This window comes from Delphinapterus leucas, chromosome 1 (assembly GCF_059928025.1).
Source record: "Delphinapterus leucas isolate spDelLeu-1000000601 "Yukka" chromosome 1, BTC_Dleu_Yukka2, whole genome shotgun sequence".
Classification (NCBI taxonomy): Eukaryota; Metazoa; Chordata; class Mammalia; order Artiodactyla; family Monodontidae; genus Delphinapterus; species Delphinapterus leucas.
In genome coordinates, this window is record NC_143129.1 from 57,565,145 (window position 1) to 57,591,871 (window position 26,727).

At 36.0% G+C, this 26,727-nt stretch overlaps 1 protein-coding gene across 24 annotated transcripts in view; it reads right to left on the minus strand.

The window, feature by feature from the left end:
* The window catches only part of RASAL2 (RAS protein activator like 2), a 393,146-nt gene that overhangs the window by 121,835 nt on the left and 244,584 nt on the right, over positions 1-26,727 (minus strand). The window lies entirely within an intron of this gene.

The window sequence follows — 26,727 nt, forward strand, 5'->3', positions numbered from 1 at the left end:
GAAATAAAGATGAAACAAGCAATGATGAACAACACAATAAATGAAATTAAAAATACTCTAGATGAGATCAATAGCAGAATAACTGAGGCAGAAGAACGGATAAGTGACCTGGAAGATAAAAAAGTGGAAATAACTACTGCAGAGCAGAATAAAGAAAAAAGAATGAAAAGAACTCAGGACAGTCTCAGAGAACTCTGGGACAACATTAAAGGCACCAACATTCGAATTATAGGGGTTCCACAAGAAGAAGAGAAAAAGAAAGGGATTGAGAAAATATTTGAAGAGATTATAGTTGAAAACTTCCCTAATATGGGAAAGGAAATAGTTAATGAAGTCCAGGAAGCACAGAGAGTCCCATACAGGATAAATCCAAGGAGAAATACGCCAAGACACATATTAATCAAACTGTCAAAAATTAAATACAAAGAAAGCATATTAAAAGCAGCAAGGGAAAAACAACAATTAACACACAAGGGAATCCCCATAAGGTTAACAGCTGATCTCTCAGCAGAAACTCTGCAAGCCAGAAGGGAGTGGCAGGACATATTTAAAGTGATGAAGGAGAAAAACCTGCAACCAAGATTACTCTACCCAGCAAGGATCTCATTCAGATTTGAAGGAGAAATTAAAACCTTTACAGACAAGCAAAAGCTGAGAGAGTTCAGCACCACCAAACCAGCTTTACAACAAATGCTAAAGGAACTTCTCTAGACAAGAAACACAAGAGAAGGAAAAGACCTATAATAACGAACCCAAAACAATTTAGAAAATGGGAATAGGAACATACATATCGATAATTACATTAAATGTAAATGGACTAAATGATCCCACCAAAAGACACAGATTGGCTAAATGGATACAAAAACAAGACCCATATATATGCTGTCTACAAGAGACCCACTTCAGACCTAGACACACATACAGACTGAAAGTAAGGGGATGGAAAAAGATATTCCATGCAAATGGAAACCAAAAGAAAGCTGGAGTAGCAATTCTCATATCAGACAAAATAGACTTTAAAATAAAGACTATTAGAAGAGACAAAGAAGGACACTACATAATGATCAAGGGATCGATCCAAGAAGAAGATATAACAATTGTAAATATTTATGCACCCAACATAGGAGCACCTCAATACATAAGGCAAAAACTAACAGCCATAAAAGGGGAAATCGACAGTAACACATTCATAGTAGGGGACTTTAACACCCCACTTTCACCCATGGACAGATCATCCAAAATGAAAATAAATAAGGAAACACAAGCTTTAAATGATACATTAAACAAGATGGACTTAATTGATATTTATAGGACACTCCATCCAAAATCAACAGAATACACATTTTTCTCAAGTGCTCATGCAACATTCTCCAGGATAGATCATATCTTGGGTCACAAATCAAGCCTTGGTAAATTTAAGAAAATTGAAATTGTATCAAGTATCTTTTCTGACCACAATGCCATGAGACTAGATATCAATTACAGGAAAAGATCTGTAAAAAATACAAACACATGTAGGCTAAACAATACACTACTTAATAACGAAGTGATCACTGAAGAATTCAAAGAGGAAATAAAAAAATACCTAGAAACAAATGACAATGGAGACACGATGACCCAAAACCTATAGGATGCAGCAAAAGCAGTTCTAAGAGGGAAGTTTATAGCAACAGAAGCCCACCTTAAGAAGCAGGAAACATCTCGAATAAACAACCTAACCTTGCACCTCAAGCAATTAGAGAAAGAAGAACAAAAAAACCCCAAAATTAGCAGAAGGAAAGAAATCATAAAAATCAGATCAGAAATAAATGAAAAAGAAATGAAGGAAACAATAGCAAAGATCAATAAAACTAAAAGCTGGTTCTTTGAGAAGATAAACAAAATAGATAAACCATTAGCCAGACTCATCAAGAAAAAAAGGGAGAAGACTCAAATCAATGGAATTAGAAATGAAAAAGGAAAAGTAACAACTGACAGTGCAGAAATACAAAAGATCATGAGAGATTACTACAAGCAACTCTATGCTAATAAAATGGACAATCTGGAAGAAATGGACAAATTCTTAGAAATGCATAACCTGCCAAGACTGAATCAGGAAGAAATAGAAAATATGAACAGACCAATCGCAAGCACTGAAATTGAAACTGTGATTAAAAATCTTCCAACAAACAAAAGCCCAGGACCAGATGGCTTCAAAGGCGAATTCTATCAAACATTTAGAGAAGAGCTAACACCTATGCTTCTCAAACTCTTCCAAAATATAGCTGAGGGAGGAACACTCCCAAATTCCTTCTACGAGGCCACCATCACCTTGATACCAAAACCAGACAAGGATGTCACAAAGAAAGAAGACTACAGGCCAATATCATTGATGAACATAGATGCAAAAATCCTCAACAAAACACTAGCAAACAGAATCCACCAGCAGATTAAAAGGATCATACACCATGATCAAGTGGGGTTTATTCCAGAAATGCAAGGATTCTTCAATATATGCAAATCTATCAGTGTGATAAACCATATTAACAAATTGAAGGAGAAAAACCATATGATCATCTCAACAGATGCAGAGAAAGCTTTTGACAAAATTCAACACCCATTTATGATAAAAACTCTGCAGAAAGTAGGCATAGAGGGAACTTTCCTCAACATAATAAAGGCCATATATGACAAGCCCACAGCCAACATCGTCCTCAATGGGGAAAAACTGAAAGCATTTCCACTAAGATCAGGAACAACACAAGGTTGCCCACTCTCACCACTCTTATTCAACACAGTTTTGGAAGTTTTAGCCACAGCAATCAGAGAAGAAAAGGAAATAAAAGGAATCCAAATCGGAAAAGAAGAAGTAAAGCTGTCACTGTTTGCAGATGACATGATACTATACATAGAGAATCCTAAAGATGCTGCCAGAGAACTACTAGAGCTAATCAATGAATTTGGTAAAGTAGCAGGATACAAAATTAATGCACAGAAATCTCTTGCATTCCTATAAACTAATGATGAAAAATCTGAAAGTGAAATCAAGAAAACACTCCCATTTACTATTGCAACAAAAAGAATAAAATATCTAGGAATAAACCTACCTAAGGAGACAAAAGACCTGTATGCACAAAATTATAAGACACTGATGAAAGAAATTAAAGATGATACAAATAGATGGAGAGATATACCATGTTCTTGGATTGGAAGAATCAACATTGTGAAAATGACTCTACTACCCAAAGCAATCTACAGATTCAATGCAATCCCTATCAAACTACCAGTGGCATTTTTCACAGAACTAGGACAAAAAATTTCACAATTTGTATGGAAACACAAAAGACCCTGAATAGCCAAAGCAATCTTGAGAACGAAAAACGGAACTGGAGGCATCAGGCTCCCTGACTTCAGACTATACTACAAAGCTACAGTAATCAAGACAGTATGGTACTGGCACAGAAACAGAAAGATCAATGGAACAGGATAGAAAGCCCAGAGATAAACCCACGCACATATGGACACCTTATCTTTGATAAAGCTGGCAGGCATGTACAGTGGAGAAAGGACAGCCTCTTCAATAAGTGGTGCTGGGAAAACTGGACAGGTACATGTAAAACTATGAGATTAGATCACTCCCTAACACCATACACAAAAATAAGCTCAAAATGGATTAAAGACCTAAATGTAAGGCCAGAAACTATCAAACTCTTAGAGGAAAACATAGGCAGAACACTCTATGACATAAATCACAGCAAGATCCTTTTTGACCCACCTCCTAGAGAAATGGAAATAAAAACAAAAATCAACAAATGGGGCCTAATGAAACTTCAAAGCTTTTGCACAGCAAAGGAAACCATAAACAAGACCAAAAGACAACCCTCAGAATGGGAGAAAATATCTGCAAATGAAGCAACTGACAAAGGATTAATTTCCAAAATTTACAAGCAGCTCATGCAGCTCAATAACAAAAAAACAAACAACCCAATCCAAAAATGGGCAGAAGACCTAAATAGACATTTCTCCAAAGAAGATATACAGACTGCCAACAAACACATGAAAGAATGCTCAACATCATTAATCATTAGGGAAATGCAAATCAAAACTACAATGAGGGCTTCCCTGGTGGCGCAGTGGTTGAGAGTCCGCCTGCCGATGCAGGGGCCGCGGGTTCGTGCCCTGGTCCGGGAAGATCCCACATGCCGCGGAGCGGCTGGGCCCGTGAGCCATGGCCGCTGAGCCTGAGCGTCCGGAGCCTGTGCTTCGCAACGGGAGAGGCCACAACAGTGAGAGGCCTGCGTACCGCAAAAAAAAAAAAAAAAAAAAAAAAAAAACTACAATGAGATATCATCTCACACCAATCAGAATGGCCATCATCAAAAAATCTAGAAACAATAAATGCTGGAGAGGGTGTGGAGAAAAGGGAACACTCTTGCACTGCTGGTGGGAATGTGAATTGGTTCAGCCACTATGGAGAACAGTATGGAGGTTCCTTAAAAAACTACAAATAGAACTACCATATGACCCAGCAATCCCACTACTGGGCATATACCCTGAGAAAACCAAAATTCAAAAAGAGTCATGTATCAAAATGTTCATTGCAGCTCTATTTACAATAGCCAGGAGATGGAAACAACCTAAGTGCCCATCATCGGATGAATAGATAAAGAAGATGTGGCACATATATACAATGGAATATTACTCAGCCATAAAAAGAAATGAAATTGAGCTATTTGTAATGAGGTGGATAGACCTAGAGTCTGTCATACAGAGTGAAGGAAGTCAGAAAGAGAAAGACAAATACCGTATGCTAACACATATATGTGGAAATTAAGAAAAAAAAAATGTCATGAAGAATCTAGGGGTAAGACAGGAATAAAGACACAGACCTACTGGAGAACGGACTTGAGGATATCGGGAGGGGGAAGGGTGAGCTGTGACAGGGCGAGAGAGAGGCATGGACATATGTACACTAACAAACGTAAGGTAGATAGCTAGTGGGAAGTAGCTGCATGGCACAGGGATATCGGCTCGGTGCTTTGTGACCGCCTGGAGGGGTGGGATAGGGAGGGTGGGAGGGAGGGAGACGCAAGAGGGAAGAGATATGGGAACATATGTATATGTATAAGTGATTCACTTTGTTATAAAGCAGAAACTAACACACCTTTGTAAGGCAATTATACCCCAATAAAGATGTTAAAAAAAGAAGGGTATTATGAACTCATGTTTAAATAAATCTATATTGTATTACTCAAAATAACTATATAAAATTGAAAAGTAGAGATAAATACTTATAGAAGACATTTTATTGAAATGTCTTGCTTGTTTAGCATCTAAGCATGGATTGATAATCCCTTTGTAATAACTTTATAACGCATCAGTATCTCTGGAGCTCGCAGGTTGAAACCACTGGCCTAGAGCATTGAGTTCCAACTTTCTGGTGTGATATGGCTCCTGTTTTTTTCTTGGTAGGGGCCCCCAAACTCTCCTTGGCTCAACCCGTTACTGTTTACCTCACTCCCATGCCTTCGCATGTTACACTTAAAGTAATCTACACAAGAGCAGGAAAAATTTACCTGCTTTGTTCATTGGTATTTCTCCAGTACGAGCATTATCTGGCACACAGTAGGTGCTCAAAAATTTTTGTTGATTGATTTTGGTACCTCCTCTGCGAGGTATCATTCAACGATATGTACTTGACAACATCAAACTGATCCAGTGAGGCTCAGCTCAAATATCCTCTCCAGGTCTTCCCTGACACTTTAATGCAGAGTTAATAGCTTTCTCATCCACACTTGCACTGTTATTGCTCCTAGTACTTTACTGAAATTATTTGTTTAGGTAGTTATTTCCTCCACTTTACATTTAGAAGGCAAAAAGTGTGTTCTACTAATTAAAAAAAACTTTAATGCCTAGTATATAGTGGATGATTAATAAATGTTAATTGAATGATATATTACTGAAAGTAAGACTGTGATTCTATATGCCAAAGATAGATTAAAACAAAAGAATCCCATACATTCCTGAAAGGAATAGGGATAGGTAATGTTGGAGAGGCCTACAATTTTAGAGGGTAGCCAGGGAGGGCATCTCTGAGAGACTGACTTTTGAGTAAAGGGTTGCTAGGTTTTTAGGAAGAGGGAAAAACCAATAAAAAGGCCTAGAAGCAGTAATAGTCAGGAGACCAGTGCAGGTAGATTGATATGAACCTCATCTTCATAAAAATATGTATTAGTCCTCCTTATGTAAAATTTTCCTTACAGATAAAGCAATGAAACTTACCTGACAATGTAACAATTTTTATAGTGGACTGTACATTTTGCTAAAATATGAATCAAAGGCACGAAATACTGTGAGTAGGACTCACAGTTAAGAAACAATGCTTGATTATAATCTTTTCAACAAATGACCAAATCCTGTAGATTTTGGCTGTTTATTGTGTGCCTGAAGTGTAGTAAGGACTTAATCAACATTTGTTGAATTTATTTTATTCATTATTTTCCTAATAATATTGAAAGTACCTGGAAAATGTGATTGAAAGAGTTTCTACTTGAGGGCATTTATGTTTCCGGGTGTGTGCGCGCACATGCGTGCACATGCACACGCCACTTACTGGGCTACAACTTACTAAAGTATTTTCTGGTCACTTCACTAAGTGCTTTACGTATAATATCTCATTTAAAATTCTTAAACAACAATGTAAGGTGGGTATTATCTTCATTTTACAGATGAGGAAACCAAAGATCATAAAACTTAAACTTGTTCAAGGTAACATAGGTAGTCAAAGAAGAGAAATTTGAACTTCTCAATATCTTGCCAAGGTTCCCTACTATAATAACCTATATCCTAAAAGGACTAATTTAGGCAGGTGTTAGCTAACTTCTCTCATAGAGGGTCATACAGTAAACATTTTAGGCTTTGTGGCCCATACAGTCTCTTTCACAACTATTTGAACTCTACTATTAGAGCCCAAAAGCAGTCATAGGCAATATGTCGATGAATGGGCATGGCTGTATTCCAATATAACTTTATTTACAAAAAAAAAAAAAAAAAAAAGCTGTGGGGTGTAGTTTACTGACTCCTGATTTAGGCCCACACTGTCAATTCAGTCAATATTTTTTAAGTAATTAATATATGTGTAGATTTCTGCCAGGTCCTTATGATTGTAAAAAAGTAAAAGAATTATTTGCCTGGGTTAAAAAAGTTTTATTTTCATTTTAAGAACTGAATAATTGTCTTTATTATTTTACTCTCAAGACACTAAACACAAGTCATTCTTTCCTCCCACTTCCTTAGTCTCATGGTCCTATAGGAAACAATTTTTATTTGAATAAAGAGTATAAAACATGTAGCTCTCTCTTCAATTACTTAATATTCCTGATTTTTCTTATAGCTGCCTGTACTTATGCTTTCAGATTCACTTATTTGACAACATTAGTGATTAGTAAGTGCCAAGGACTGTTCTAAGCCCTCGGATTCAGCTGTGAATGAAAGAGGCAAAAAATCTCTGCCCTCATGGAGTTTATATTCTAGGGGGAAGAGATAAACAATACACAAAATTAAAAAGTAAAATATATATTGTGTTAGATGGTGAATAATGCCAAGAAGAAGAGTAAAGCAAGGAACAGGGATAGCTAGTATTGGAGAGGTCTACAATTTTAGAGGGTAGCCAGGGAGGGCATCTCTGCGAGATTGACTTTTGAGTAAAGGGTTGCAAGGTTTTTCGGAAGAGGGAAAAACCAATAAAAAGGCTTAGAAGCGGCAATAGTCAGGAGACCAGTGCAGGTAGATTGGAATGACCCTCATCTTCATATAAGAAGATGAAGTCGGTGAAATAATAGGAAGCCAGATCATGTAAGGTTATAGGGTCTTTGGCCCTTCTCATTATTTAGATGGAACGACTTTGAGGCAGGAGTGATATGTTAGGCCTTTTTTCATATAAGAGCTTTATTGAAATATAATTCACATACCATAAAATTCATTTTTTAAAAGTGGTTTTAAATATGTTCACAAAGTTGTGTAACCATCACTACAACTTAATTCCAGAACATTTCCTCATCTCAAAAAGAAACCTTGCACCCATGAGGAGTTATTCTCCATTCTTCCCAACCTCCAAGCCCCTAGCAACTACTAATCTATGTTTTCCTTTTATGAGTTTTCCTATTGTGGACATTTCATACAAATGAACTCATATAATATGTGACTTTTTGTGCCTGATTTTCATTTAGTTTTTTTCATGTTGCAGCATGTATCACTTCTTCATTCTTTTTAATGGCTGAATAGTATTCCACTGACAGACATTTGGATTGTTTCCAGTTTTCAATATTATAAATAATGCTGCTATGAACGTTCTCATACAAGTCCTCATATGGAACACTTAACGCTTTAAAAGGATATCCAAATAAGATGTATCATAGAATCTGCTTTTTCTACACCAGAAATTTTAAAATGCTACAGCATAAGAGAGCTATTTTCTAATTTTACAAGTACCAGGTTTTTCTCCTAATTCTTCTAGGATTTCCATCCTTCTTGAAGAAACCAAAACTACTGAATCAGTCTCTTTTCTCCTACTCTACTGTTCTTGCACACGGGAAAAGATTAATGCTAGATACTCAGGAATGAACAAAGGCAAGTAATATATGAAAACAGATCTTTTCGTAAATTGGTAACTAAAGTTGGCAAAGTTGGTGGAATTTTCTTGGGGGGGTAGTTTTACATTTTGATATAGTTTAAAACTTACAAAAAGGTACAAGTAGAGTACAAGGAACCCTTATATACCTTTTAGCCAGATTCACCAATTGTTCACATTTTGTTACCTTTGCTTTATCATTCTCCCTGTGTATATTACTATTATATTGATATATATGCATTTTTCTAAACCATTTGAAAAAGTTGGAGACATTATGCCCTTTACTGCCAACGGCTTCAGTGTGTATTTTCGAAATCAAAGGACATTCTCTTATATAATCCAGAACAATTACCAAAATCAGTACATTTAAAACTGTTGTTGGTTGATATTTTAAGGATAAAATTAAATATGCCTCTATGTGTAAAATCTACTATACAAATTCTATTTCAATACAATACAAAGTCCTTTATTTGAAAAACAAATTGTCTTCAAGCAACGGTGACTGAGAAATCACAGGTACTGACTGCAAGTAATAATTAATTCAAAGTAAGAGTCTATATCATATTAAAATAATGCCTATTATATTTCTGAAGGATTACTATTGAACTTATTAACATTCAATATACTGTTGTGATAAAGGACTAGAAGTAGAAATAACTAATTTTCAAAAAAGGCAACTAGAGGATAAATAAAGTGATTGCATTTCCATCCTGATATTCTTTCGGACATGTATAAACTTTTACCACTAAAGAGCTTCAAGTGAATGTCAGACCATAACTTTTCCTTATATTTTGGTGAGGAGATATTTTACTGTAATAGGAATAGAGTTGACCTTTACAAAATCTTCAGGGCAATACATTAAATAGTACTATTACCATACACACACACACACACACACACACACATACATATATATTTGTCAAACCACTTACATATTATAAGTTATATATCAATGAATGCACTCAACCATTGTTTTCATTTGTCAGAAATGTTATGACTAGAGCTGAAGAAATAATGAAGCTAAGCTGAATTTTCATCCATTTGGATTTAGAAAGCAGCACTTTTGACATGTGAAGCCACAGAGAAATAAGGATGTTAATATTATGAGAGGCATTCCTATTGTATGATTATTTAAAACATATAATAGAAGGTGCTTGATATCCTCCAGTGAAAAGTGGTATCAAAATGTAAAGCAGTTAAAAAAAAATAAAAAGGTAGTAACACTATTATGAAACAGAAGCTTAAAAGTAACGTGTCAAAGATTAATGGCAGATTTTGTTTGAGGAAGTTGATGATTATCTAGAATTAAAGATAATCAGATTCCTTAAACACTAAAACTATTCTTTTAAGGAAAAAATGTAAATAAAGTGACAGCTGTAGTTAATGAACAAATAATTCTTTCTCAAAAAGATCTGGAAAGTGGATAATGTATAATTATTCTTAAATGATTTTTCTTTAAAATAAAATGTTAAACTTTGCAACTAACTGTACTCAAAGCAATTCTTGGAGTCTTTTATTTAGTATCTAACACAATATCAAGCAAATAGACCCTCAATATTTATTGAGTGAGTGGGTAGATGGATGGATAAACCTACACATCTAAGATTATCACTGCTATGCAAGTAAACTGAAAATATCTTCTTTAATGTCTCTAGAACCAATAATAGTTTGAACATTTGTCGTGAATAATAAAAGATCAAATATATTGTGCACTTACAAGGGTAGTACACGAAGTGCTTTATATGTGCCAACTGAAAATCGGCACTTGCCATCTGCCTCTACAAGAGTTAAGTCACTAGCCACTGCAGCTGGCTGCTGACCTTCAACACACCCTGAAAGGCGTTCAGGGTGGAGATCAGGAATGAGGCACTCTGTGCTCTGGGAAAAACTGGCAGAACAGGCCTTCACATAGTTAGATATTCTCAGGAGAAGATTTTATGAGCCCAAATTCTTTCATCTTCTCACATCTAAAAAAAGCACTAAAATCCTTAACAGAGATATCTGCTCCTCGTGACTAGCAGTAACCTTCACAAGACTAGCAGCAGCCTTCTGCAAAAATGTGTGCTTGACTGCATGTATTCCCCTTCACCAAAATCACATATATACTGATCCTCCCCCCACAACCTCTTCAGTGCAGCTCCTCAGAGCTATCTTGAGATGCTGTCTCCCGGGCTATAGTCCTCATTTTGTTCCAAATAAAACAACTCACAACTCTCATATTGTGGGGTTTTTTTTCAGTCAACACAAGTTTAATCTCATTTACTCCTCGTAACAACCCTGTGTGGTAGTAATATTTTCCTCATTTTATATCTGGGGAAACTAAGGTTTAAAGAAAACTAAGGCTTAGAGAAGTGACAAAGTCATATAGCCAATAAGGGGTTGGAGGTGGGTGGTGCCAGGACTTACACATTCCTATTCCAGAGCTGACCCTCTTTACCACATTCCATATTAGAGGTTTTTTTCCCATAAAATTTTTAGACATTTTGGGAAAAGTTTGAAAGGTGAACAGTCATTAAGTGGGAAGTAAAATTATTTTCATTGCTCAATGATCTGAGATAGTACAAGGGTAAATAAATTGTGTAGGAATCTAAAGATCCCAGAAAAATCAGGAAGGCAAATCCCATAGTTCCTAAAGTGAAGGTATGAAAAGATCAACTTGGATTTCATAGAGTACAGACATTTGTTTTATTCCTTTCTACCGATAAGTGATTCTGATAATCTGATTGTTTTTTCACAAGTATCTCTTAACAAAAGGAAAGTTAGTGCAATGCTTGGCCCAGGGTAAGTACTCAATATTTGTTAAGTGAATGAATAACTAAAAATATTTTCCATGTCTGATCAGGATATGTGACATGGTTGTTTGACCCTATAGGCATTTTAATGAGGCTGTTTGATGCTGTGCTTGACAGATTTGTTACTGCTAATTTTACAATGGAAAACATGTCAATTTTTATTCATCATTTTAAGTAGTTTTTTCAAGTTAGAGAATGTAACATGCTTGGAGGAAAAAAATATAATGTTTGGTGGATTTAAGAGAAAACCTAACTTTGGACATGTGGTACCTAATAAAAATTAATGGGTACTAAAGATTATGGGTACATAATGATTATTATGACAATGAATGTATATATTATTACAGAAATGTTTTGGCAACTCAAAAAATCAAGTGGTTTCGTACTTCCCTTGGGGCACAGTGGTTAAGAATCTGCCTGCCAATGAAGGGGACAAAGGTTCGACCCCTGGTCTGGGGAGATCCCACATGCCACGGAGCAACTAAGCCTGTGCGCCACAACTACTGAGCCTGTGCTCTACAGCCTGTGAGCCACAACTACTGAGCCCACGCACCGCAACAACTGAGACCGCATGCTGCAGCTACTGAAGCCTGCATGCCTACAGCCTGTGCTCTGCAACAAGAGAAGCCACCACAATGAGAAGCCCGCACACCACAACAAAGAGTAGCTCCCGCTCGCCACAACTAAAGAAAGCCTGCACACAGCAATGAAGGCCCAACGCAGCCAAAAAATAAATAAAATTAAAAAAAAAATCAAATGGTTTCACATCTAGTTTTTTACATTAAAAACAGTAACTATCAAAAATTTTAATAAATTTATTTTCACTTGGATTGTTAAATCACCATACATAGACATGCTCTAAAAACAAACACTGCAGTCACCTATTTATTTTCCTTTTGGTTAATATTTGAATATGTTGCAAATTGGGCTTTCGTATAAGAATGAATTGGAACAAAACAGTTGCATCAACAGATATGCAAAACATGCTCCATTTGATATTAAATGAGTTTAAAAGGCAGAACTTCTTTACTATTATCTACCCGGGAAGGTTATTCATACAAAAATGGAACACATACAACTCTGGCATCTAAAGATGAATCAGAAAAAGAACTTGTTCTCAAGAAGCTCATGGTCTATACCTCTCTGATGATCTACCCTTACCACCCAGATTTAAAGAGACAAAGTATCCTTAAGGTCTTTCTCATTTAAACTAAGCTGATCCTTAGTGAACAGTACATTAAAAAAAAAAATAGGAAAAAAGAAAAAAAAAAGTACAACCAAAAGAAGGGTAAGGGGATAGTACTTTATTATTTGAAGGAATTTTAGGTTATAATTGCCTGAACAATCCACTCCCTTACTTAGTTTGTGCACAGACTGAAATGATTCTTCCCCTCCCTCTATTCAAAAGAGAACATTGAGTAGGTTATTTCCTATTGCCTCCCACATTTAAAATAAACCCAAAGTGGATTAAGTATCCCTACATTTCAAAGAAAGTGGAAAACAACTGGAGCCAGATACCTCCTCTGGGTTATTGGGAGGTGGCCTCTCTGCTTCCTCAAGTTCTCAGTCTTTACAAGCAGGGCAAAGAGGATTCAAAGATTATCTTCCAAAATGTCAGTGCTGGTCTAGAAAGGAGTACTTTCCCTGCCTATCTATCCCCACCCCACCAACCTAATAAAGAAGCACCAAAAGAATCACTTATAAAGACTGGGTGTACCTGACTAGTAATTCATTCTAGGTTAAAGAGCTGAGGCAGTAGACCTGCTGGAGAAAGGCAGGGGAGGGAGGGGAGAATAAAAAACATGGTATGAATTGTGTCTCCTAAAAATTCATAGACTGACGTCTTAACTACCAGTACTTTAGGACAGGACGTTATTTGGAAATAGGGCCACTGCTGACATACCTGGTTAACATGAGATCATTAGAGTGGACCTTAATCCAATATTGCTGATATCCTTATAAAATTGAGAAATTAGGACACAGAAGCATGCATACAGAGATAATGCCATATGAAGATGAAGGCAAAGATCGGGGTAATGCTTCTGCAAGCCAAGGAATGTCAAAGATTGTCAGCAAACTAGGCAAGGAATAACATATCTCTCACAGTCCTCAGAAGGAAGCAACCCTGCTGACACCTTAATCTTGGACTTCCAGCCTACAGACTGTGAGACAATACATTTTTGTTGTTTAAGCAACCCAGTTTGTAGTAATTTTTTACAGCAGCCTTAGCAAAATAATACACTGACCAAGATGCAGCAGTGGAGCAGCTTATAGCCTTGTAATTGTATGTTCAGCTAAGTAAAAACTTGTGTCCCTTTTCTTAATCCCCTTTCCCAGCTCCAACATCAGAGGAGTTAGAACCAGAAAAGGAAGGGAGGGGGTGGAAGGACTGAAAGAATCAGCTGGGTATCTCCCACTCAAGATAGGGTGGTGGGAGGGGCATTTTTAATTACTGAAAGTAACCAAAAAACTATTGGTTCCCTACCATATTATTAGAGATCAGCTTTCTAGCACTTACAGTATAGGTGGGGGCTAGGACTGGAGAAAACAACACCCATTCCTGCTCATCTTGGCTTACACACAGAGGCAGACTTAGGGGCTGAGAGGGGCCTGAAGCTTGTACAATTTGTGGGCTATCTGTCAGAAAAATATTACAAAATTATAAACACAAATCTCTCTTTTCTTGTTTTCTCTATTTTATTAAGGTCTCATACTGAAAAGATCTTGAGGTTTGGGGCAGAAGAAACTGACAGATAAAAGAACTTAATTCAACAACAGTAACACAGTCAAAGGTTTGTCAAAGTCCTACAGCCATTTATAAGAGAATCATTCACAGTTCACCGAAAGATAACATCATTTGGCTTTGGTGTGGAATCTATGGTAATAAGTCACTGCCTTGCTTTCCTTAAATGTATCCTTATGTTTCAGCAGTGATGTTATTTAGTCAGCATGAAGAAAGATCCCCAGGTTTTTTTGCAGATAATTTAAAAATAACAAAACTTTAAATCTCTTGGGAAATTCATTAGTGATGTTATATAAAATAAAATTAGATAAGCAGAGTAAAAGGATAAGCACAAGGTCAGTATGCTGGATAACAAATACTTAAATATTCTAAGGGGTTTTGAGAATACTAGAAAGGACAATATTTATATTACCAATGACCTACCAGATTTAGTCTTCCTGGCTTTATATCTGTGACTTGGGAGAAATAAATAAACATTTTAATATACTATTATGATAGATTAAAAGATAAAAACCAAATGATCATATCAAGAGATACTAAAAAGGCAAGTGATAATATCCAGTACCCCTTCTGAAAGTAATCTTAGAATATTTGGAATAGACTGGAACTTTCTTAACTTAAAAAAGGATATAGAAACCAGTAGTTCTATTATATACAAGCTTAAAACATTAAAAACATTTTTTTTAAGGTTAGGATCAACATAAAGATATCCATAATCAGCACTTTTTTAACAGGATGTAGGCTTGCCAGGGTCTATTATATGTTACTGCTAAGAGGTTCTAGTCAATGTGGTTAAGACAAGACAAGCAGTAAGGAATATAAATATCAAAAAGAAAGAAACAAATGATAAGTATATGCAGAAAATAAGATGTATCCCTAGGTGAGGATGGCAACAGGGGACAAGACAATCAATTGAAAAACAATAAAAGGATTTAGTAAGATGATTAGAATAAAGATAAATATACAGTAATTGAGAATTTCCTTATACATCAGTAACTGCCAATTAGAAAAATTAAAGGGAGAAAAGATCCCATTCAAAAAAAAAAGAAGGAAACTATAAACTAGGGATAAGCTTAATAAGAAAAATTTAAGACATTTGCAGAAAAATAGGAAACTTTACATATGACAGATAGGGGTGCTGTTAAATCCATGAGGGAAAAGAAAGGCTATTCAATAAATATGGCAGGAAAAAGTTTCAACATGAAAGAAGTGTAAACATATAAAAACCAACTCCTGGTGGAGTAAGGCTTAAATGTCAAGAACAAAAATTTAAAACTCCTAATAAAAAATATCTTGAGGCCTTGGGGTAGGAAATAATTTTGTAAACAAGAAACAAGAAATACTGACTATAAAACATTGATAGGTTTGTCTTTACAAAGTTATGAACTTTTGTCCATCCAGTCACCTTAAAAAAAGAAAGTGAAAGGACTAGCTACAAATTGAGAATATATTCACAATACACAAAACTGTTCAGGGTGACTATCAAGAACATAAAAAGAACTCCTCCATATTAATATAAAGAGCATAACAACTCAATAGGAAAATGAGCAAGAGAGAAAAATAGCCAAAGCATTAACATATATAGCCACAGAATTATGAAAAACTGTTACGTATCACTGGCAATCAGGTTATGCAAATCAAACATTTAATCTTCATTACAAGACTAAAATTTAAAATTCTGACAATATCAAGTATTAGGCAGAATGTGGATCTCTCAGGAGTTCATATACATTGTTGATGGAAAACAACAAGTGCTGGAGAGGGTGTGAAGAAAAAGGAACCCTCTTGCACTGCTGTGGGAATGTAAATTGATACAGTCACTATGGAGAACAGTAATGGAGGTTCCTTAAAAACTAAAAATAGAATTACCATATGACCCGACAATCCCACTACTCGGCATATACCCAGAGAAAACCATAATTCAAAAAGACACGGCACCCTAGTGTTCACTGCAGCACTATTTACAAAAGCCAAGTCATGGAAGCAACCTAAATGCCCATCAACAGATGAATGGATCAAGAAGATGTGGTACATATACACAATGGAATATTAGCCATAAAAAGGAATGCAATTGGGTCGTTTGTAGAGACGTGGATGGACCTAGAGACTGTCATACAGAGTAAAGTAAGTCATCAAGAGAAAAACAAATATCCTATATTAACGCATATATGTGGAATCTAGAAAAATGGTATAGATGAATTGGTTTGCAGGGCAGAAATAGAGATACAGATGTAGAGAACAAACGTCTGGACACCAAGGGGGGAAAACAGGGAGTGGTGGGATGAATTGGGAGATTGGGATTGACATATATACACTAATATGTATAAACTAGATAACTAATAAGAACCTGCTGTATAAAAAAATAAATAATAAAAATTAAAAAAAAAAACAAAAACAGGTGGTTAGGTATGGCTAGGTAACTAAGTTCTAGCCAATGGGATGTGAGCAGTCGTGACTTGCTCCTCTCTCCTCTCCAAGGCCTGGCCCATGAAGACCACCCACGTGCATATCTCCATTTTAATTAGGTTTTAATTTTATGACAATGATAGATTTGCATACAGTTGGAAGGAATAATACAAAGAGATCTCCCAGGAAAACTGTATCCTTTACTCAGTTTTCCCCAACGATACATCTTGCAAAAGTATAGTAAAATACCACAACTGGGATCAACATTGATACAATACACCATTGTTTGGATGTAAAAGGTAAATAAACTCCTGTATCAAGCCATTTAGAAAAAAAAATTTTTTTTTAATAAATAAAGAAAAGAAAAACATAAAAATTAAAAGCTTCAAATAGGAAAGAAAAAGACATCTTGAACAAATTTGCAAGGCTAGTTAACAGTATCTATCAAGTATGAAATGTAAACTACCTTTGATTCTATTTCTAGGAACCAATCCTACAAAAATATCAGCACAAGCAATTGACCATAGATATATGTACAAAGTTGTTTAATAAAAAGTTGGTAATGGCAAAAACTAAAAACAATAAGTGTTCCTAAGTAGGGGAATAGATAAATCTACAATGGAATAATATGCAGCCTTTAAGGATCTACAGATGTAAATATAATGAAATGAAAAGATGTCTTCAACATATTATTTTTATTTGAAATATTAAAATAGCATACAATTTAAGTGTAGAGTTTAATGAATTATCTAATACCACCAAAGCAAAAATCAGAACAGTGCCAGCAACCTGTAAGTCCCCAAATACTCCATGTGATCCCAATTCCCCCTACCCAATGGATAACCACAGTCCTGCCTTCTGTGCTAAACATTCTTTGTGTCTATTTACAGTTTTAGTACCCAAATGTGTATTCTTCAATACACAGTTTTGTTTTCCCCTTTCTTGAATTTTATATAAATGGTATAACACAATGTATGTATTTTTGAATTTGGCTTCTTTTGCTCAAGATTGTATTTTTAAGATTCATTAATATTGTTGTGTGTCACTATAGCTTTTTCATTTTCATTGCTGTATTCTACTGCATGACTATAAAACTTTTAAAAAATCCCAATTTATTGATTTTTTTCCAGGTTGTATCCATTTGAGGGCTATTATGGATGTTTTTTATTTTTGTACATGTATCATCATGTACATAAATATGTATTTCTACTGGGTTAGCATTATTTTCAGTTTTACTAGAGAATGCCAAATTGTTTTCTAAAGAAACTGCATGGGCTTCCCTGGTGGCGCAGTGGTTGAGAGTCCGCCTGCCGATGCAGGGGACATGGGTTTGTGCCCCGGTCCGGGAAGATCCCACATGCCGCGGAGCGATTAGGCCCGTGAGCCATGGCCGCTGAGCCTGCGCGTCCAGAGCCTGTGCTCCGCAGCGGGAGAGGCCACAACAGTGAGAGGCCCGCGTACCGCAAAAAAAAAAAAAAAATCATTAAGAAACTGCATGAATTTTCACTCCTACTAGCAATGTAAGAACTCCCATTGCTCTTATACTCTTGACAACTTTGGTTTCATCAGATTTTAAATTTCAGCCAACCTAGAGGTTGTACGGTGATACCCTGTAGTTTTAATTTGGGTTTCCTTGATTTATTTTATTTTATTTTTTTTGCGGTACGCGGGCCTCTCACTGTTGTGGCCCCTCCCATTGCGGAGCACAGACTCCGGACGCGCAGGCTCAGCGGCCATGGCTCACGGGCCCAGCCACTCCGCGGCATGAGGGATCCTCCCGGATAGGGGCACGAACCCGTGTCCCCTGAATCGGCAGGCGGACTCTCAACCACTGCGTCACCACGGAAGCCCCTCCTTGATTATTAATCAGGCTAAGCACCTCTTCAAATGTATATGACCATCTGGTTTTCTTCTGTGAAGTGCCTATTCAAGTCTTTTGTCCACTTTTCTATTGAGCTTTCTCTTATTAATTTGTAGGAGTGCTTGATATATTCTCATATTATTTTCTTTGTTGGTTTATGTAGCTTGCCTTTTTGCTCTCTGAGCAGTGTATTTTGATAAAGAGGAGTCCTTAACATAGTAAAACTGATCACTTTTTCCTTCTTTACAGTTAGTGCTTTTTCTGATTTAAAAAATATTTCTCTATCCTAAAGCCATAAAGACGTTACGATATAGGCAAGAATATACAATGGAGAAAAGACAGTCTCTTCAGTAAGTGGTGTTGGGAAAGCTTGACAGCCACATGTAAATCAATGAGGTTAAAACACTCCCTCACACCATACACAAAAATAAACACAAAATGGCTTAAAGACTTAAATATAAGACATGATACTGTAAAACTCCTAGAAGAGAACATAGGCAAAACATTCTCTGACATAAATCATACCAATGTTTTCTTAGGTCAGTCTCCCAAGGCAAAAGAAATAAAAGCAAAAATAAACAAATGGGACCTAATCAAACTTATAAGCTTTTGCACAGCAAAGGAAACCATAAACAAAATGAAAAGACAACCTATGGACTGGGAGAAAATATTTGCAAACGACATGATCGACAACGGTTTAATTTCCAAAGTATACAATCAGCTCATACTACTCAATAACAAAAAAACCCAACAACTCAATCAAAATTGGGCAGAAGACCTTAATAGATATGTCTCCAAAGAAGACATACAGATAGCCAAGAGGCACATGAAAAGCTGCTCAACATCACTAATTATTAGAGAAATCCAAGTCAAAACTACAATCAGGTATCATCTCACACCAGCCAGAATGACCATCATCAAAAAGTCTACAAATAATAAACCCTGGAGAGAGTGTGGAGAAAAGGGAACCTTCCTTACTTTGTTGGTGGGAATGTAATTGGTAAAGCCACTATGGAGAACAGAATGTAGGTTCCTTAAAAAACTAAAAGTTGGGCTTCCCTGGTGGCGCAGTGGTTGAGAGTCCGCCTGCCGATACAGGGGACACGGGTTCGTGCCCTGGTCCGGGAGGATCCCACGTGCCGTACCGCGGAGCGGCTGGGCCCGTGAGCCATGGCCGCTGCACCTGCGCGTCCGGAGCCTGTGCTCTGCGGCGGGAGAGGCCACAGCAGTGAGAGGCCCGTGTACCGCAAAAAAACCCCAAAAAACAAAAAACAAAATTAAAAGTAGAGTTACCATATGATCCAGCATTTCCACTCCTGGGCATATATCCGGAGAAAACTCTAATTCGAAAAGATACAAGCACCCACAATGTTCACAGCAGCACTATTTACAACAGCCAAGACATGGAAGCAAGCTAAGTGTTCATTGACAGATGAATGGATAAAGAAGATGTGGAATATATACACAATGGAATATTACTCAGCCATAAAAAAGAATGAAATAATGCCCTTTGCAGCAACATGGATAGACCTAGACATTATCATACTTAGTGAATTAGCCAGACAGAGAAAGACAAATATCATATAATATCACTTACATGCGGAATCTAAAAAAGTGATACAAATGAACTTATTTACAAAACGGAAACAGACTCACTGACACAGAAACCAAATTTATGGTTACCAAAGGGGAAAGGGGGGGTGAGGGATAAATTAGGAGTTTGAGATTAGCAGATATGAACTACTATATAAAACAGATAAACAACAATGTCCTACTGTATAGCACAGAGAACCACATTCAATATCCTGTGATAAACCATGATGGAAAAGAATGTGAAAAAGAATACGCACATACACACACACGAAACTGAATCAACACACACACACACACACACACACACACACACACACACACGAAACTGAATCACTTTGCTGTCCACCAGAAGCTAACACAATATTGTAAATCAATTATACTTCAATTAAAAAATATGATCTATTTTATGTTATTAGTCAGTTACATTTAGGTCTACAATCCATATGAAATTGATTTTTGTGTAACTAACATGTGAAGAAGGAATCACTTCCTTTTTTTTTTTCATTCGAATAACTAGTTGAGCCAGTACCATTTATTGAAAAGACCATAATTTCCCCACCACTCTGAAGTGTCAATTTTATCATAAATAAAATGTACATATATGTACAGTTCTGTTTTAAGACTCTTTGTTCCACTGGTCTATTTTTAAAATCAATATCACTTTGTCTCAATTACTATAGCTTTATAAAAAGTCTTGATAGCGGATACAGCAAGTCCTACCAATTTATATTTCTTCTAGAGATTTTGGTTATACTCGGGCCTTTGTATAATTTTATAATCCATATAAATTTTACAACCCATTTGTAAAATTCTTCTATAAAACACTCATGAGATTTTTACTGGTATTGTATTGAATGTATAGAGAAATGTGACAGAAAATTAACATCCTACAAACCAATACTCTGATTCTAGAAATATGGTATAGCCCCTTTTCAATTACTCTTTAATTTCTTTTAATAAAGTTTTATATTTCTGCTGTACAGCAAAGTGAATCAACTATACTTCAATAAAAAATATTTTACTGCTAAAAAAATGCTAACCATCATCTGAGCCTTTAGCAAGTTGTAATCTTTTTGCTAGTGGAGGGTTTGAAATGTGAGAATTACCAAAATGTGACACAGAGACATGAAGTGAGCAAATGCTGTTGGAAGAATGGCACCATAGGGCTTCCCTGGTGGCGCAGTGGTTGGTGGTCCGCCTGCCGATGCAGGGGACGCGCGTTCGTGACCCGGTCCGGGAGGGTCCCACGTGCCGTGCCGCGGAGCGGCTGGGCCCGTCAGCCATGGTCGCTGGGCCTGCGCGTCCGGAGCCTGTGCTCCGCGGCGGGAGAGGCCACAGCAGTGAGAGGCCCGCGTACCACGCAAAAAAAAAAAAAAAATGGCACCATAGACTTGCTTGATTCAGGGTTGCCACAAACCTTCAATCTGTAAAACACTCAGTTATCTGCAAAGTGCAATAAAAAAATGACAAAGTTTATAGTTTTCTAGATATTTTGTACATCTTTTACTAGATTTATTTCCTAGGTAATTACTTTTTATGTTATTGTAAATAGTTATCTTCTTAAAAAATTCACTTTTAGTTTGTTGTTGATACAGAAATGCAGTTGATTTTTGTTTCCAAATGTTGTATCTATCAACCTTGCTAAACTCATTATCTGTAAAGGTTCTTTTTTTTTTAAATTTCCTGAACAGACAATTACATCATCAGCAAATTATTAAAATTTTGTATCTTTCCAATCCTTACAATATTTGCTTGCCTTGCTGTACTAACTAGGACCTCCAGTATAATGTGAAATAGCAGAAGTAACAGTGGACATCCTAGCCTTGATTCTCATCTGAAAGGGGGGCTTTTAACCATTAAGTATGTTTGTTGAGAGGTTTTTGTAGATACCCTTTATCAGAGTAAGGAAGTTCTTTTCTATTCCTGTTTTGCTAAGAGTTATTATTAATGGTTGTTAAATTTTATCAAACATGCTTTTTGCACAATTGAGATGATTTTAAGTTTTTCTCCTTTAGTCCACTGATAGTGAATTATACTAATTATTAAATATTAAACAAACTTTGCATTGGTATAATAAACCCAATTTTGTTATAATGTGTTATTCTATTTACTAATATTTGTTTAGGATTTTGGCATCTGTGATAATGAATAAGATTGCCCTATAATTGTCCTTTCATGTAATGTTGTTGTCAGGTGGTATAGAAGTGATGCCAGTGTTATAAAATTAGCTAATGTGTACAGTCTCTTTTCTTTTTCAGAAAGAATTTGTGTAATCTGAAATTATATCTTTTTTCAATTTTTTTAATTGAGTGAAACATTCTTTAAATTCTATAGTGCTTTACAATTTTCAAAAGTTTCACACACACAATTTCATATAGTTAAGTCCCCCGCATATAAACAAGTTCCATTCTGAGAGAGTGTTCTTAAGTCCAATTTGTTTGTTAAGTCCAACAAAGTTAGCCTAGGTACCCAACTAACACAAGAGGGTATACAGTACTGTACCACAATAGGTTATAATACTTTTCACACAAGTAATACATAAAAATAAACAAACACAAAAACTAAACATTTTTAATCTTACAGTACAGTAGTACAGTACAGCAGCTGGCATACAGGGGCTGGCATCGAGTGAACAGGCAAGAAGAGTTACTGACTGGAGGAGGGAGAGGAGGTGGGAGATGGTAGAGCTGAAGGGTTGTCAGCAATAGGAGATGGAGGGCAAGCCGCAATTTCACTTACGTCTGACATTGATGGAATGCATGTTCGCATCTTTGAGAAGTTCGCAACATGAAGGTTCGTATGTAGGGGACTTACTGTAATCCCATAATAATCCTTTCCCCCCCAATCCTATATTGCCCCTCCCCTCTTCCCTCTCCCCACTGGTAACCACTAGTTTGTTCTCTATATCTGCGAGTCTGCTTCTTTTTTGTTATATTCACTAGTTTGTTGTATTTTTTAGATTCCACATATAAGTGCCATCATACAGTATTTGTCTTTCTCTGCCTGACTTACCTCACTTAACATAAGGCCCTACAAGTCCATCCATGTTGCCACAAATGGCAAAATTTCATTCTTTCTTATTGCTGAGTAGTGTTCCATTGTATGAAATTATACCTTTCTTAAATGTTTGCTAGAATACTTAAGCAAAGTCTTCTGGGCTTGGATTTTTATTTGAGGTAAAGCTTTTAATTTCAGATTGAATTTCTTTAACAATATTAGGATCTTCTTCTTGTGTCAGTTTTCAGCAAGTTGTATTTTCCTAGGAGTTTCACTAGTTCATCTAATTTAAAAATTTGTTTCCATAAAATTGTTTATAATATTCTGTAAGTATTTTTTACTGTATGCAGGATTGATAGCAACATACCCTTTTCCATTCCGGATAATAATTATATTTTTCTTGATCAGTCTTGCCAGGGGTTTGTCAATTTTATGTCTTTTCAAATAACTAACTCTTAGCTTTGTTGATTTTCTCCACTGTATGTTTGATTTGTTTAATTAATTCCTATTCTAATCCTTTTTTCTTTCCTTCTATGCTCTTTACTATGGTACTATTTTTCTAACTTCAAGTTCTACTCTAGCTAAATCATACAAGTTTTGATATATAATATTTTCAGTATCATTTGGTTCTAACTTCTCTTATGATTTCTTCATTGATCTGTGGATTATTTAGAAGTATCTCTTTGATGCTTTTAAGAAGACAGTTTTTTAAAAAAATACATTTATCTCACTTATTTGTTTTCAGGAGGAGGGTTATTCAGAAAACCTAGCCCACCATTACCAGAAACAAAGAGCCTATAATATGTTCTTAAGTGAAAAACACAGGTTGAACTACAACATGTATCATTTGATCCTGCTGAAAACACAGAAAAATTGTCTATGTTCATGTGCTATTTACACACATACATATACGCACACACACACATATAGAGAGTCTGGTAGGATAAATACTAATTGTTAATTTTAGTTATATGTGCAGAAAATAATAGAATTCCTGGAGTGTGGGAGAAGGAAGAGCTTTTATACCTGGGCCTGGTTTGAACTGTTAGGAATGTCAACTATTAGTGTTATTTTTTTAATTAAGATTTTATTTAAAATAGACCCACATAATACTTCAATAATTATAATGGATTAGAAAATTATATATAATCAAGGGAGCACGGAACTTGAAACTTTATTCAATTAACTTTTTTGGTTTTCAAGTAGGATTTATTTGACCTCAGGAAAAGTAAGATTTAACTTATGATGTCTCACAAAGAAGAAGATCCTAAGAGTCATAGTTTTAAAGCCCCAAACCTACATACTTCTATTTCACTCAGATTCTACATACTGCCACATTCTCTTTTTTCTCCTCTTAATGGATAGGGAAAATAGTTTGTGACAATGTTTTCATATATATTTTGTATTACTGTGTTCCTCACACTGAACAACCTTAATGTCTAAGTTTTCTTCAAGATCTTATTTTCTAGCCTTTCCATCACTGAAAACACATCCCAAATTTTTTAGATATGGCACACAGAAGAGAACACAGTACTCTAATAAGGACTACAAATTAAAATGGAAAATAACTTAATATCTCATGTTATGCCAGGCCATGGGAAAACAATTATTTTGCTAAACAAAGCAAAATAAAAATAAATAAATAAAAGTTCAAGGAATAAGAGCAGCACAGGTTACCAAGAATTATGAGGCATTAAAAGATATGCATTTGGAAAGATCTATAATTAGAAGGCAGGATTGAAAATGGGCAGGAAACTGTCATGATGGGCAGGATATACAACATCTTTAGAGGCCTAGGGAGTTCCCTAGAGTTCAGATCATTCTTCAACAGCAAAATAATTTAAGAATGGATAGGTCTGTAACTTTTTAATTCAGAAATTTTTAAAAATTCCGGACTGTCATTCATCAGTTGATGATAAATATGAGGTGGGGTCACATGTTCATCAACAGTTTATTTGGCATCAGAATCTGTTTGGCAATATTTGCATGATTATATTGTGTTTTCCTTTATTTTATTAAAAATGGGTGGCAGATTGAAAATGAAAATGCTGCTATCACAGAAAAGAAGCATAGGTCTCATAAAACTAATATTAATTTAACTGAAATAAAGATGAGATTGTTAACCTGCCAGAACTAGAGAATCATTAATTTCAATGGATAGTCTACATTCGATATGAAAGGGGGGAAAAAAAAGCACAATTAAGAATCGTGCACAAAGGCTTTGGTGTTTATGATGTGGGTATATATGGTACTCACATCTTTGTATAATCCTCTACCCTTGGGTGTAGGTGGGGCCCTGGATCTGTTAATATCATGGGATAGTCACTCCCTTGATTCGGTTGTATTATATGGCAAAGATGATGGTATAGTCGTTCTTGTGATTATGTTGCATATTATACCGGACTCCATCATAGTAGACTGGAGTAAGATTCTCTCACTGGCTTTGAAGAAGTAAGTTGCCATGTTCTGGGAGTGTCACAGGAATGAGACGCAAAGGTGGTCTCTAGCAGCTGAGAATGACTCCCCGCCAATAGCCAGCAAGAAAATAGGATTCTCACTCCTACAACTACAAGAGGACTCGGAGCTCCAGATGATAATGCAGCCTGCTAATACTCTGGTTTTGACCTTGTGATACGCTGAGCAGGCAACCAGCTACGCTCTGCCTGTACTTTGGTTGTATAGAAACTGTGAAATAATAAATGGGTGTTGTTTTAAGTCATTGAGTGTATGGTTGTTATAACAGCAATAGAAAACTAATTTAGTATGCTAACATGAAAACACTGAGCTTGAGTAAAGCGTGAAATATGAAGGATCTAGTGGAGAAGACTGCTGTAAATGAATCCATAAAGAGCTAAACACATGCATTTTAATGATTCAGAACTGGAAGGATAAGATGGAGGGGGGCGATTTATGTGAGAAGAGAAGAAAGGCATGCTCAAGAATATATCATGTTTGTATTTTTGCAAAGAAAAAGAAGGCAATTAACATTTATTAAGTATCTTCCATTTATTGTGTTGGATACTTCCACATTTCAGTGATGAAAAAGCTCTTTTAGACATTTCTCCAAAGAAGATATACAGATTGCCAAAAAACACATGAAACAATGCTCAACATCATTAATCATTAGAGAAATGCAAATCAAAACTACAATGAGATATCATCTCACACCAGTCAGAGTGGCCATCATCTAAAAATCTACAAACAGTAAATGCTGGAGAGGGTGTGGAGAAAAGGGAACCCTCATACACTGTTGGTGGGAACGTAAATTGATACAGCCACCATGGAGAACAGTATGGAGGTTCCTTAAAAAACTAAAAACAGAACTACGATATGACCCAGCAATCCCACTACTGGGCATATACCCTGAGAAAACCATAATTCAAAAAGAGTCATGTACCACAATGTTCATTGCAGCTCTGTTTACAATAGCCAGGCATGGAAGCAACCTAAGTGTCCATCGACAGACGAATGGATAAAGAAGATGTGGCACATATATACAATGGAATATTACTCAGCCATAAAAAAATGAAATTGAGTTATTTGTAGTGAGGTGGATGGACCTAGAGCCTGTCATACAGAGTGAAGTAAGTCAGAAAGAGAAAAACAAATACCATATGCTAACACATATATATGGAATCTAAAAAAAAAAAAAAGTCATGAAGAACCTAGAGGCAAGACGGAAATAGAGATGCAGACCTACTAGAGAATGGACTTGAGGACACGTGGA